Genomic DNA, 11,720 nt, shown 5'->3' with positions numbered 1-11,720 from the left:
GCTGAAGAATCCTGACTCTTTGGCCATCGGGCTGGGAAAAAGGGACTCTCGGGTCATCCCGACAGCAGGAAACTCGAGAATTGGAGGCACAGCTGGGAACTGGTCAGAAAAGGATCCAGCCAGACCCAGACCACTGAACAGCCCAGGAAGAGGCACACCACCAAGGAAAAATTTCAGAGCAGACAACTTGCCAAGGCAACTTACTTCAAAATCGACCCGGAAGGAGGACAACCAAAGGGCCCTGGATGTTCTCCACCTATGAGCTGCTGGCCAGTTCTCAGGTTTTCTTGCTTTCGGGATGACCCGAGAGTTCTTTTTTCCCAGCCCGGTAGTCAAAGAAAGAGTCAGGATTCTTTGGTTCACATGGTTGTTTATTATCTATTATCCCAAATATTTTCTCTCAGACCCGCAGAAGTCTGATCTGCAGGTCTGTCAAGGGCACACTGCACTGCCCTGAAGCGGTGCTATCTCTTTATACTGAAAACTATGTGGACTTTATTTACAGCTATTTCCCAATACCTATCACCTATGTTAGACTGTCTACTTCTACTCTAGACCAATCTAAATGTGCCACCATGACCAAGAAGATGGAGGCTAGAAAGAAGAAGGAAGAAGGACAGGGAACACCCAAATTCCTCCATCTTGGGACTCCAAACCCCTGTTCGAAAACTTCCAAAATTCTACTTTCCACCCTGTGACAACTACTATTATGCCACTTAAACTCTTGTGACTTCTAATTCTTCATACAAAGTTGGTAATTTGCTCCATGGGTTAAGATCAAAATCCCAAGTGTCTTTGGCTTCCTGCCAGGGTCTCTGAGCCTCTGCCAGGATCTCCAAGCCCCTACCAGGGGCACAAGCCATCCAGGGCACCCAGAGGGATGTCCTGGGTTCCAAGAGCCAGTGACCAGGAAAACCCCGGACCGGCTTTGAAAGTGACTCAGCTTTTGGTAAGAACCGGGAAACTGAGAACACGGGGAAAGCTTATTCCCAGGAACAACTCAGGGAGATTAATGGACACTTTTATCATTTACCAACAGGGAAAGATAAAACGGCCTTGAGACTTTTGGCTCAGGCGGGAACAATGCTGGAGACGATTTCGCGGAATGCCGCGCGGGTACCTGCCATCAGCAGGCAGCATAAATGACCCCCACTACTCAGGGAGGGAGGGGAATCGCCCTGCCAGCAGCAGGAGAGGGTTACTCCTAGCAAGTTAGGAAGAGCACAAACGACTCCCACGAAAAAGGTGGGGGGGGGGGGTCGTCATCACCCTCAGGGTCTCCACAGACACCTCTGCCAGTCGCAGGAAAGCTGTCGGGGCGGGGGCGGAGGCAGGGCCCAGTGGGGCCGGGCCGGGCGGAGCGGAGCGCGGGAGCCGCCGCGGCGGCAGCGGGATGCGGCAGACGCGCGTTGATGACGCAAACCCCAGAAGTGGAGCGGGGAATGTTTTCTGCCGTCCCACGGGTGTGGGAGATGCTCCCGCCGAGTGCGGGTGTTGGCACGGAGCCAGGGAGGCGAGCCCAGGCCGAGATCCAGGCACAGCGAACACCAAACGACGTCGGAGCTGCGCGGGTCCGCGCGGGGTGGAGCTCGAATGGCAGCCGGGCAGCGCGGGTGTCAATCCCGGGCTGGAGGGAGGCGTTCCCGAGGGCGCGGCTGCCCCAGAGCCGGTGCAGGCGGGGCGCGGCCAGGGCAGGGGCGTTCCTTTCCCCACCCCCGAGACGGCGCAGGCAGAGCCTGTGCCAGAGCGGGCGGAGACGGGGCCTGGTCGGGGCAGAGACGGCCCCACGCCCGTGGTGACACAGGCAGCCGGGGCCTGGTCAGGGCGGAGCGGTTCTCCAAGGCAACACAGGCAACCACAGCAGCCAGCGCATCGCGGCGCTCCGAGCAGGCGTTTGGGAAAAAAAAAAGAGATCAGGAAACTTCTTCAAGGACAAGATGGAAAATTTCTGAGAACCCTCACAGTGCTTTATCCAGTTTTTTAACAGGGCAACTCCACAGAAAATGCAGCAGATGTTATGTGGGGCACTTCGCCCAGCTCTTCCACAGCCAGTTGCACAGAAGCGATGGCAACAGCATTTGCTGTAGGGCCATGCTTCAGATGCAGAAGACATGGACATGTGGAAAAAGAACTGTCCAGAATCTTCATCTGAAAAGTGAGAAAGCAGCAAGTCTTTGCCCAAGATGCAGAAAAAAAAAAAAAAGAGAACCCCATGCAAATGAATATAATTCCAAATATGGTATAGATAGAAATCTTCTATTGTGAAAAATTATTCCCAGGGAGACAAAATGTCATGTAAAGATGAAAGTATTAGTAATGATTCAATTACCCAAGGTGTCTCAGAAGACAGAGTATTTTGGAAATGTCAATCAGATCCTGTTTGTGGAGTCATCAATTGATTCCCCAGTGGTTCAGAGTTCTAGGGATTGCTAGTATTGAGTTTATAACCTTTGTTATTTTTGGTTTTGGTAAGGAATGCTGATAGATGGTGATTGTTGTTAATGCTTTGGGCAGGTTGTCTTAACCCCTTCAAACACTTCTTGTTGATGAGTTGATTTTGTGTTGTGAGTCCTCAGATTTTTGCGTTGAGAATTGTTGGGTGTGTTGTAGCATTTGCAGCCGGCTTTCATGTGTTTTCCTATCTCTTTGTGCGATCACCTGCAAGTCACGTGTGTCTTCAGGATCCTGTTTTTTATTTCCTAACTACTCATATATTTCTGAGGTTTTTTTTAATCCAGATTGCCAGTCTTGGGTTCTTTTAATTATTATTACAGAAGTACTCCAGTATAAAATTCAAGAAGTTTGTGTGTTTGATCTCTATCCTGACAGAGACTTTGGAAGGGATTCGGTTGTTTGATGGTTCAATTGGTTTGTAACCCTGAGATTTCTTGTTTATAACTGTTGTTTTTAAGAGTATTGTTTAAAAAATGTGTCAAGTGATACCCACCAATTAGAGTTTGGGCTCTGACCAAGTTCTAACTTTATTTGGATGGAGTGATTGACAATCAACCCAGATGTTTTCTGTACCGAAAAGTATTCAAGTCTTTTTGACTTGGCAATTTGACCATCTATGACGGCTGAGCCTATTTTCAGAGGGAGTTTGGAGAAACATGAATCCAGACATGATTTCTCCAGTTTTCTGTTGTTTTAAGGTTTATCAGCTGTCGCAGAATCTGGGATGACAGTTCAGTGTTGTAGTGTTTAGTAATTGTATAATCTTGTATGTGTTATTGATTATGTATTGTATTATCTAATTCAATTCATAATTACTGTTATCTTACATTTCTCTATGTAACATTGCAAAATGGAACTAGGACCCATTCTTCACCTCCAGGATTTTGAGAAAATCCTTCAGCCCCTGTGGGGATGTGGGATTTGTTTGTGTTTTAGCAGGTGCAAAGTCCAGGTGAATTTCAGTGAAGAATGTAAAACTCTATGAAGTGCAAGAAAACGCTGACCACTCCACAAGCAGAGAAGAAGACACACAGTGTGGACTGTGCAGAGATTCCAACCCTTGTGCTTCGCCCACAGAAGATTGTGGACTTTGGGTTTCTTCATGGGTGTGGGAATCAGGGATGTTGTAGAATTTTTGTTAGCTGGTAGCTTTTTACATTTTAGTGGGACTTCTGCTCCTTGTGCCATGCATTTTTCAGTGCATGTGGCAAGACTTGAATAAGGCTGCCAAAGACCTGTTTTTGGTGCAAACAGAAGGCGGAGATGTTGGAACCCAGGACATCCCTCTGGGTGCCCTGGATGGCTTGTGCCCCTGGTAGGGGCTTGGAGATCCTGGCAGGGGCTTGGAGACCCTGGCAGGAAGCCAAAGACACTTGGGATTTTGATCTTAACCCATGGAGCAAATTACCAACTTTGTATGAAGAATTAGAAGTCACAAGAGTTTAAGTGGCATAATAGTAGTTGTCACAGGGTGGAAAGTAGAATTTTGGAAGTTTTCGAACAGGGGTTTGGAGTCCCAAGATGGAGGAATTTGGGCGTTCCCTGTCCTTCCTTCTTCTTTCTAGCCTCCATCTTCTTGGTCATGGTGGCACATTTAGATTGGTCTAGAGTAGAAGTAGACAGTCTAACATAGGTGATAGGTATTGGGAAATAGCTGTAAATAAAGTCCACATAGTTTTCAGTATAAAGAGATAGCACCGCCTCAGGGCAGTGCAGTGTGCCCTTGACAGACCTGCAGATCAGACCTCTGCAGGTGTGAGAGAAAATATTTGGGATAATAGATAATAAACAACCTTGTGAATCAGAGCTGAAGAATCCTGACTCTTTGGCCATCGGGCTGGGAAAAAGGGATTCTCGGGTCATCCCGACAGCAGGAAACTCGAGATGATTGGACATTGGAATGGGCTGCACAGGAAGGTGGTGAAGTCACTATCCCTGTCATGGTGGTTAGGCACAGGTTGTCCAGAGAAGCTGTGGCTTCCCCATTCCTGGAAGTGTCCAAGGCCAGGCTGGATGAGGCTCTGAGCAAGCTGAGATATTGGAAGGTGTCCCTGCCCATGGCTGGGATGTAGAACTGGATGGGCTTTAAGGACCCTTCCAACCCCTGCCATTCCAAGATTCTATGATTCTTTGGGTATTATGATGAACCTGCTGTGTCCTCATATACATGGATACAGAGTTTTAATACACATCACTATCCTCACAGGGAAGAATTTCTTCATAATATGCAATCTAAACCTCCTCTCTTTCAATTTTAAGTCTTTCCCCCATGTCTTGTCACTCCATGCCATTGTAAATAATCTCTGAGAACATCTAGAAGTCCTGCAGTGATTTTAGGTAGAACTCAATTCCCTTGTAAAAAATGTTCCCTTTGGCTGTGTTCATGTGGCTGTGGAGATGTAACCACGAAGCTACTGCCAGGTTTTGGGAAGGCAGGCCAGCTGTTTTTCTTGGGAGAAAGATCATTAACTGAAACTCTTTTAAGCTCATTCTCCTACCACGTGGATGGGTTCTGGTGCTCCCACTCATTCCACCTGCGCTTCCACCTGCACAAAGCCTGTTCTAGGAAGGCTGAATCTTGCCCATAAATTGAAGGCAGATGATATATATTTACCGAGAGTTGGCTGCAGTTAGGCTACCTGAAAAGGAACTGCAAATGTGGAGAGCTGCCAAAGATCCTGGGGACATTCAAACCATCAAGAGAGATAGGTAGCACTGAATAGTTTGGAAGTGAACATTTTAAGAAGAATCATGGCCAGTAGGAGTTGTGTTTTCCACCTATGATTTGGGTGGGGGGTTGTGTATGGAATAAAGTCTGATTCTCATCCATCACCTTTGTGCTCTGTACCTTCACTAGCCCCAGTGAGGTTGCAATAATAAGTGATAAAGGAGAACACATTCTCTACTGAGCTATATCCCGTTTGGAGCTTGTCTGAGATCAGCTTCTCCTTCCCCTTTCCTCATTTGCTTTGATTCATCTTTCTTGCCAAAGAAATTTGGAGGCAGATTTTTCCAGCTGCTCCCAAAAGAGTGGGGAAGAGTGTTATTGAAGTTGATGGGAAGCATTCTGTCCTCCACACATCACAGCCTGTTCCTAAGTGGGAACACTGCCTAACTCCCAAATTTTCATCCATATCATTCCTGAAACAAGTTACCCACACATACTGCCAGTAGCTCCTCTGTAGACTCTTCATTTCTTCTGTGCAAAGGAAAAAAAAAAGGGTTTATGAGCAAATTCTGCATTTGTTAGCATGTGATATGATTTACTACTGTCCTGATGATGACATTAGTTTACACTCTGTAGCTGAATATGCGGAGAGGTCTTACAAAGGGTGTAAAGTGAGTGTTGTTATGCAATGAGCAAGACAAGGCTGTGGTAATATTCCTGAAAACACATGGCTGGTGTGGTAAGAGTGATGCTGCAATATCTCTGTCACAGAATTGTTTAGATTTGAAGCCACTGCTTGAGATCCTCTAATTCTAATTATTCTTTGTACAGTAATGTGTATGAAACAGTTCTCCTTTGAAATCTCCCTAATATTCTGAGAATTTATAATGCACATTAGCAGAGTACTATTAAAATGTTTTCTACAAATAATATGAAAGCTCTTTTAATAAATACATATTTCTCCTGAAACACCACTGGGGGATGATTTCTGACAAATTCCTCCTCCCCAAAGAGAGGCAAAATATATACCTGAAATCTACTATTTAATTAAAGACAGCAATGCACATGTGCCAGGCATGGACTTTTTGGCCCGTTTATCATCAATATATTGAGATTACTGTATTAAAATTCAGCATATGTAGATACTGAGATAGATACTTAAAGAGTGAGTCCTGTGAGGAGTGAGTGGGGGTGTTCAGCCTGGAGAAAAGGAGGCCAAGCACATTGTTCAAGACATATCTGAGTACACAGCATGTGAAATGCAGACAGCAGCCTGAATCCCAGGGGTTTTCAGCACTCTCCACTGCCTGGGGGATGGGAAGAAGTGGACAGCAGCGAGCCACTGCAACAGGCATGCACCTGCATTCCTGATATGCCCAAGTGCCTGCAGTGCCCTGAAAATTTGCTTTTGTAGACAGCTTGCAAGAGCTGAAAGTAGATGACATCAGAAGGCCATCCAGCCTCCCTAAACAAGATCCCTGGGCTTCACAGCCCTTACAAGAACACAGAATCATCCAAAACACTCAGAGCTGGTCTAGAGGAAAATGTAAGCACAGGGATGTCCTGGGAAGTTGCATCCTGCCTTTGCATATTTCCATGTAATCAATATATCTGTTTTTATTCTGTTCAAAAACCTATGGATAGTAGTGTCCTTTTTTTTTTTTTTTTTTTTTTTTTTTTTTTTTTTTTTTTTTAAATAGGAGCCATGTAATTGCAGTTGTAATGACTGAAGTTATAAGTGAAGTGAGGTTTGGAGAGATAAGTGATTTCTTTCACGGGCCCAATTCAAAATGTTGGGAAGACAAAGACTTCCTTTTTTTGTTATTGTTTGTGTTGTTTGGTTGATTTTTTTTTCCTTTTTCTGGTAACAATTAGGCAGCTCATTTATAGCGCTGAAGTTCCTTCCTGTATTTATCCACTCCTTCTAATTACATTTGTCATATGCCTTTTCTATTAAATGGCTCACTGGCACTTTCATGTCAGTAGAAAGTTTTCCTCTTTTTTTTTTTTTGGGGTGACCTCATTGAAGGGAGCCCACAGGAAAGATGGAGAGATGCTCTTGACAAGGGCCAGGGGAGACAGGATGAGGAATGGTTTCACACTGACAGAGAGCAGGTTTAGATTGAATATTGGGAAAAAATTGTTCCCTGTGAGGGTGGTGAGGCCTTGGCACAGGCTGCCCAGAGAAGCTGTGGCTGCCCCATCCCTGGAAGTGTCCCAAGGCCAGGCTGGATGGGGCTCTGAGCAGCCTGGGATAGTGGCAGATATCCCTGCCCATGGCAGGGTGGTGGAACTGGATGATTTTTTAGGTGTCTTCCAACCCAGGCCAATCTATGATGCCATGATTAAAAAAGAAAAGCTGATTTAAAGATCTCTTTTATATATTTTTTTTAAATTCCAAACTCACTGTGGCTTTATTGTTTTAATTTGTTTTAATTGCTCCTCTATTTTTAAAACATTTTTCTTTCACTTTAATAAAATTTCTATCTGCATCTTTTCTGCATTAAAAAAATATTAATTGCTTTATTATTCTCACAAGAAAAGTAAAGAAAATAAGGAATTGAAACTAAGCATTAGATATTTCCCCATGAAGTCTGTCAGGAATAATTGAATAAAAGACCACCAAGGTCCTTTAATATTCCAAGCTGAGGCTGCTCCAGCTGCAGGCATTTTGCTGATGGAATATCTAAGGGGTCCATAGAGGATTGGGGTGTAAACAGAGACAAGACTACCTAGAAATGCTCATTCCATGATCGTCAAGAGTTCTGAGTACTCAGGGGCACTGCTGGGATTCTCAATAACACTGGGAATTACCTTGGATTTACCCTCATTAGACAGTTCATGTTCAGAGCAGTGAGTTAAGCTGCAGCTGTGTCTTTGAAAAAGAATTAAAAAACAGAAGGAAGGAAAGCAAAACAAATGAGGCACCCCAAGGGATGGGTTTGCAATACTGCTGAGTCTAATTGACAAACATGTTGTGCTGGTGTAAAGTCCTCAAAGATTTCATAGAGCATCAGCTTCCCAGTTCAGCTCAGTTTGGTTTGTGTCATTGCTAGGGATCATGGTAAAACAACCTGGGACTTGATTCCAGCCAGCTCTCCCTAAAAATCATCAGTCAGCCCAAGCTTTTATTCACAGAGGGGCACAGGTTGGATCAGATTAACTGCAGTGTCAGGTTTAAATGACAAAGAGAACAATTTAATGGAGACTGATTTAAAACATGGAGCTTTGTCATTATGGGAAAAGCAAGAACGGAGCAGCGAGAGCTGCTGTGATTTCAGCTGTTTCAGTAACTCTTGTTTACAAGTGAGAAGAAATAAAAGAGTCCAGCCTAAGGTAATAATGGTTGGCATTTTTTATTGTTTGATGTACAAATGTTTGCATTCGGTTGTGACATACCTGTTGTGAGGAACTGAAAATAAACAGAAAGAAGATAATTCAGTCCATTGTACCATCTGCGACCAATTCCATATGATATTTTTATTGCATTAGCCATTATTTAAATTTCTTTGGAGAAGTAGAATTAAGATGTGTGAGTCTTGAGAATGTCCTGTGCAGAGCTTCAGTGATTCTTGTGGGTCCCTTCCAGCTCAGGATACTCTATGAATCTATGATTTTATGATGGTAATTTTTAATGAAAGCAGTATCATTAGTATTGCTGCAAAGATAAGAAATTAACATTCTTTAATTACAGGGGTATCTTACAGGTTTCTGCATAAATAGTAAGCAAATAATTAATTTATAGAATCTCAGAGTACCTAGGGTTCTGCAAAAGATTTCAGATTTACCTCTAGGTTTAAGTAAAAGGCTTTGTGATATCTTAAAAGTATATGTATATTGTAGACAACTGGTCTATTTTTTATTTTAGAGGGGGGAAAATGCTCTATAGAAATACAGTGAATTGCATTACTCTGAAATCAAAAGTCCTACCACATTTTAAAAAATGTTTTAATTTTATTTTAAAAAATAAGTTTCTAAGCTTAAAAGTGATACATGATACTTTTGTTTAAAGTCACTTTCTGGAGAAAAATAACTGTGAGAGGTCACTCATTGCTGAGGTACTAATTTCATACAGTGTAATCCCTCTGAAGTGATGAGGTTGGGAAATTATTATTTTCCCGGTTTTCCTTCTCAGAGGGCTTTATTTAGGAAGCATATCTGAATACACAGGTGAATGTGTGATGTCCGTAGGATTTGGGGAGGTATTTAGTAATTGTAATTATAAACTACACACGTTCTGAGAGGCCTTGGTTCTCCTGGATTGGCCTCCAGCTTCCACTTGAGGCAGCACAGGGATAACACAGGCGCTCCCCACATTTCTCCTGCAAATGGGTAGAAAGAGATGGAGCTCTTTCTTGAAGGAAAACTCTTGCAAAGCTTTCAGAGCTTGACAAGCATGCCAAAAATCCTTTTCCATCATGATCTTACCCGTCCTAGCATCGGTGACAGAGCCAGTGAGGGGATTGTCCCACTCTGCTCTGGGCTGGGTTGGCTTCACTTTAAATATTGTGTGTGGTTTTGGGTGCCACAATGTAAGAAAGATCTAAAGCTGTTCGAGAGCATCCAAAGGAGGGACATGAAGATGTGAAGGGCCTAAAGAGAAAGCTGCACAAGGAACAGCTGAGGGCACTTGGTCTGTTCAGCTGGAGAAGAGCAGACTGAGGTCAGAGCTCACAGCAGTTCTGCAGCTTCCTCACAAGAGGAAGGGGAGGGGCAGGCCTTGATCTCTGCTCTGTGTGACCAGGGACAGGACCCAAGGGAACGGCTGGAGCTGTAACAGCTGTAGGGTTTAGGTGGACATCACGGAAAGGTTCTTCCCCCACCCCAGGGTGTAGCCATGATATTTTATGAAAAATCCTTTTGCCAGGATTTTTCCTGTCCTGAGGAGCTGAGAGCCTCAGGAAAGAAATGTAAACAATAACTATCTGCTGCTGTGGAATGCAACAGGTGCATCTTTCATTGGTCCATGTGGATTGTTTTCAATTGATGACCAATCACAGCCACCCGTGCCGAAGCTGTGAGCAGTCACAGGATTTTTGTTATTTTCCTATTCTATTCTTGTCTTTGTAGCTTTCTGATCTTCTTCTCTCTCTGTTCTTTTAGTATAGTTTTAATGTAGTATTTTAATATAACATAATAAATCAGCCTTCTGATGAAAATTGAGTCAAGCCTCGTGTCCTCACACATGGGGTCCCTCAGACAAGACCAGAGGGTGCTGGGGCACTGAACAGGCTCCCCAGGGAATGGTCATAGCCCCGAGGCTGCCAGAGCTCCAGGAGTGTTTGGACAGCGCTCTCAGGGATGCACAGGGTGGGATTGTTGGGGTATCTGTGTAGAGCCAGGAGTTGGACTGGATGATCCTTGTGGGTCCCTTCCAACTCAGGATATTCTATGATTCTGTGATATGTTTGCCTATCAAATTTTGGGGTTTTTTTCCTGCATATGACTTTTCAGCATATCAAGACCTACATTTCATCTGTGCACCCCACTTGATTTAAGTCAGTTCATCTGGTTCATGTCCAATTCCTGCTTCTCATGTGATTCCTCTTCAGTCTGTGAGTCCAGGAATAACCATATTTTCTGTTCTTGGAATAGTCCTGAGAACAGATTGATGCATTAGAAAAATCAGTTGGAGCACTGATTTCTGAGCTGTCATTTCTTTACCCAGTCTGTTTTCTAGAAATGATGATGTCGCTGGGGTCCTTTTAGCTTTATACTGTCAGAGAGCTGTTTGGAAAATTCCCATGTCCCCAAATTCTATTTGAATTCAGTCAAGGACACTTACTCAGATGTTAGGAATTATCTCAAAAGGTTCTGGCAAATACATCCTTAGCAACACAGTGCCTTAATTCCCTCCTAGGTAAAATTGCATCCATGATTCTTACCCAGCTTTTGAACACATTTAGAATAAACAGCATTGTAATTTTTTTTTTTTCTTGCTTGCTAGGAGAAAGAGCAGATCTTAAGTGTGATAGGAATTGTTAATAAACTTTAAAGAGCAAATTTACTAGCAACTGACTTAAATGTTAGAATTTTGACATTATAATATCCCAAGCTTTTGCACTCTTCTGTGGAAGAAACATTCTAAAGGAGCCAGAGCCCATGACTGGCTTTTCTATTTTTATCAGCCTTGGACTGATTGGTTCATGTGGTGGTTTCTTTGCCCAAGTAAATGTATACAAAACTTTAAATCACCCATTCCCTTTGCATTGATTTTGCAAAAGGCAAAAATCATGCTTCCTATACTTTATTAGAACAAATACAGCAGCAGGGGTTTAAGAAGTTTTCTGTCAACACCACTCACTTTGGGAATTTGGTATTTATCTTCCCTGATTCAGCCTGCCACGGCAGCATTGGATGTTCCCTGTGGCACTGCTCAAGACTGGATGGATGCCACAGCACAGTACTGAGACAGCTCAGTTCATTGTTCCTCTGTGCTTTTTGCCCTCACTTAGATCAGGAAGACTGAAGTGCAGGAGTAGCAGAGTAAATGCTATATAGAGTAGAATTAATCTAATCTAATTCTAGGGATGCAAAAGTTTGGGATATCTAGTCTACATTATTAGAACAGGCTCCTTCTCAAGACAAGCCAATAAAA

General features: G+C 43.6%; 2 long non-coding RNA genes across 2 annotated transcripts; both read right to left on the bottom strand.

The window, feature by feature from the left end:
- Window positions 1-3,879: 3,879 nt before the first annotated feature.
- LOC135300855 (uncharacterized) lies at window positions 3,880-4,555 on the bottom strand. The gene is made up of 2 exons (XR_010362620.1): window positions 4,248-4,555; window positions 3,880-4,058 (listed from the first exon to the last, which is right to left on the bottom strand). It is a non-coding gene; the product is annotated as an uncharacterized LOC135300855 (long non-coding RNA).
- A 4,021-nt stretch (window positions 4,556-8,576) lies between these two features.
- Window positions 8,577-9,977, bottom strand: LOC135300856 (uncharacterized). Its single transcript, XR_010362621.1, has 3 exons — window positions 9,551-9,977; window positions 9,357-9,444; window positions 8,577-8,780 (listed from the first exon to the last, which is right to left on the bottom strand). It is a non-coding gene; the product is annotated as an uncharacterized LOC135300856 (long non-coding RNA).
- Between the last annotated feature and the right edge of the window lie 1,743 nt (window positions 9,978-11,720).

The sequence above is a fragment of the Passer domesticus genome, chromosome 5 (assembly GCF_036417665.1).
Source record: "Passer domesticus isolate bPasDom1 chromosome 5, bPasDom1.hap1, whole genome shotgun sequence".
Classification (NCBI taxonomy): domain Eukaryota; kingdom Metazoa; phylum Chordata; class Aves; order Passeriformes; family Passeridae; genus Passer; species Passer domesticus.
The sequence above is the reverse complement of the archived record's forward strand: the minus strand, read 5'-3'. Positions and strand labels throughout refer to the sequence as shown.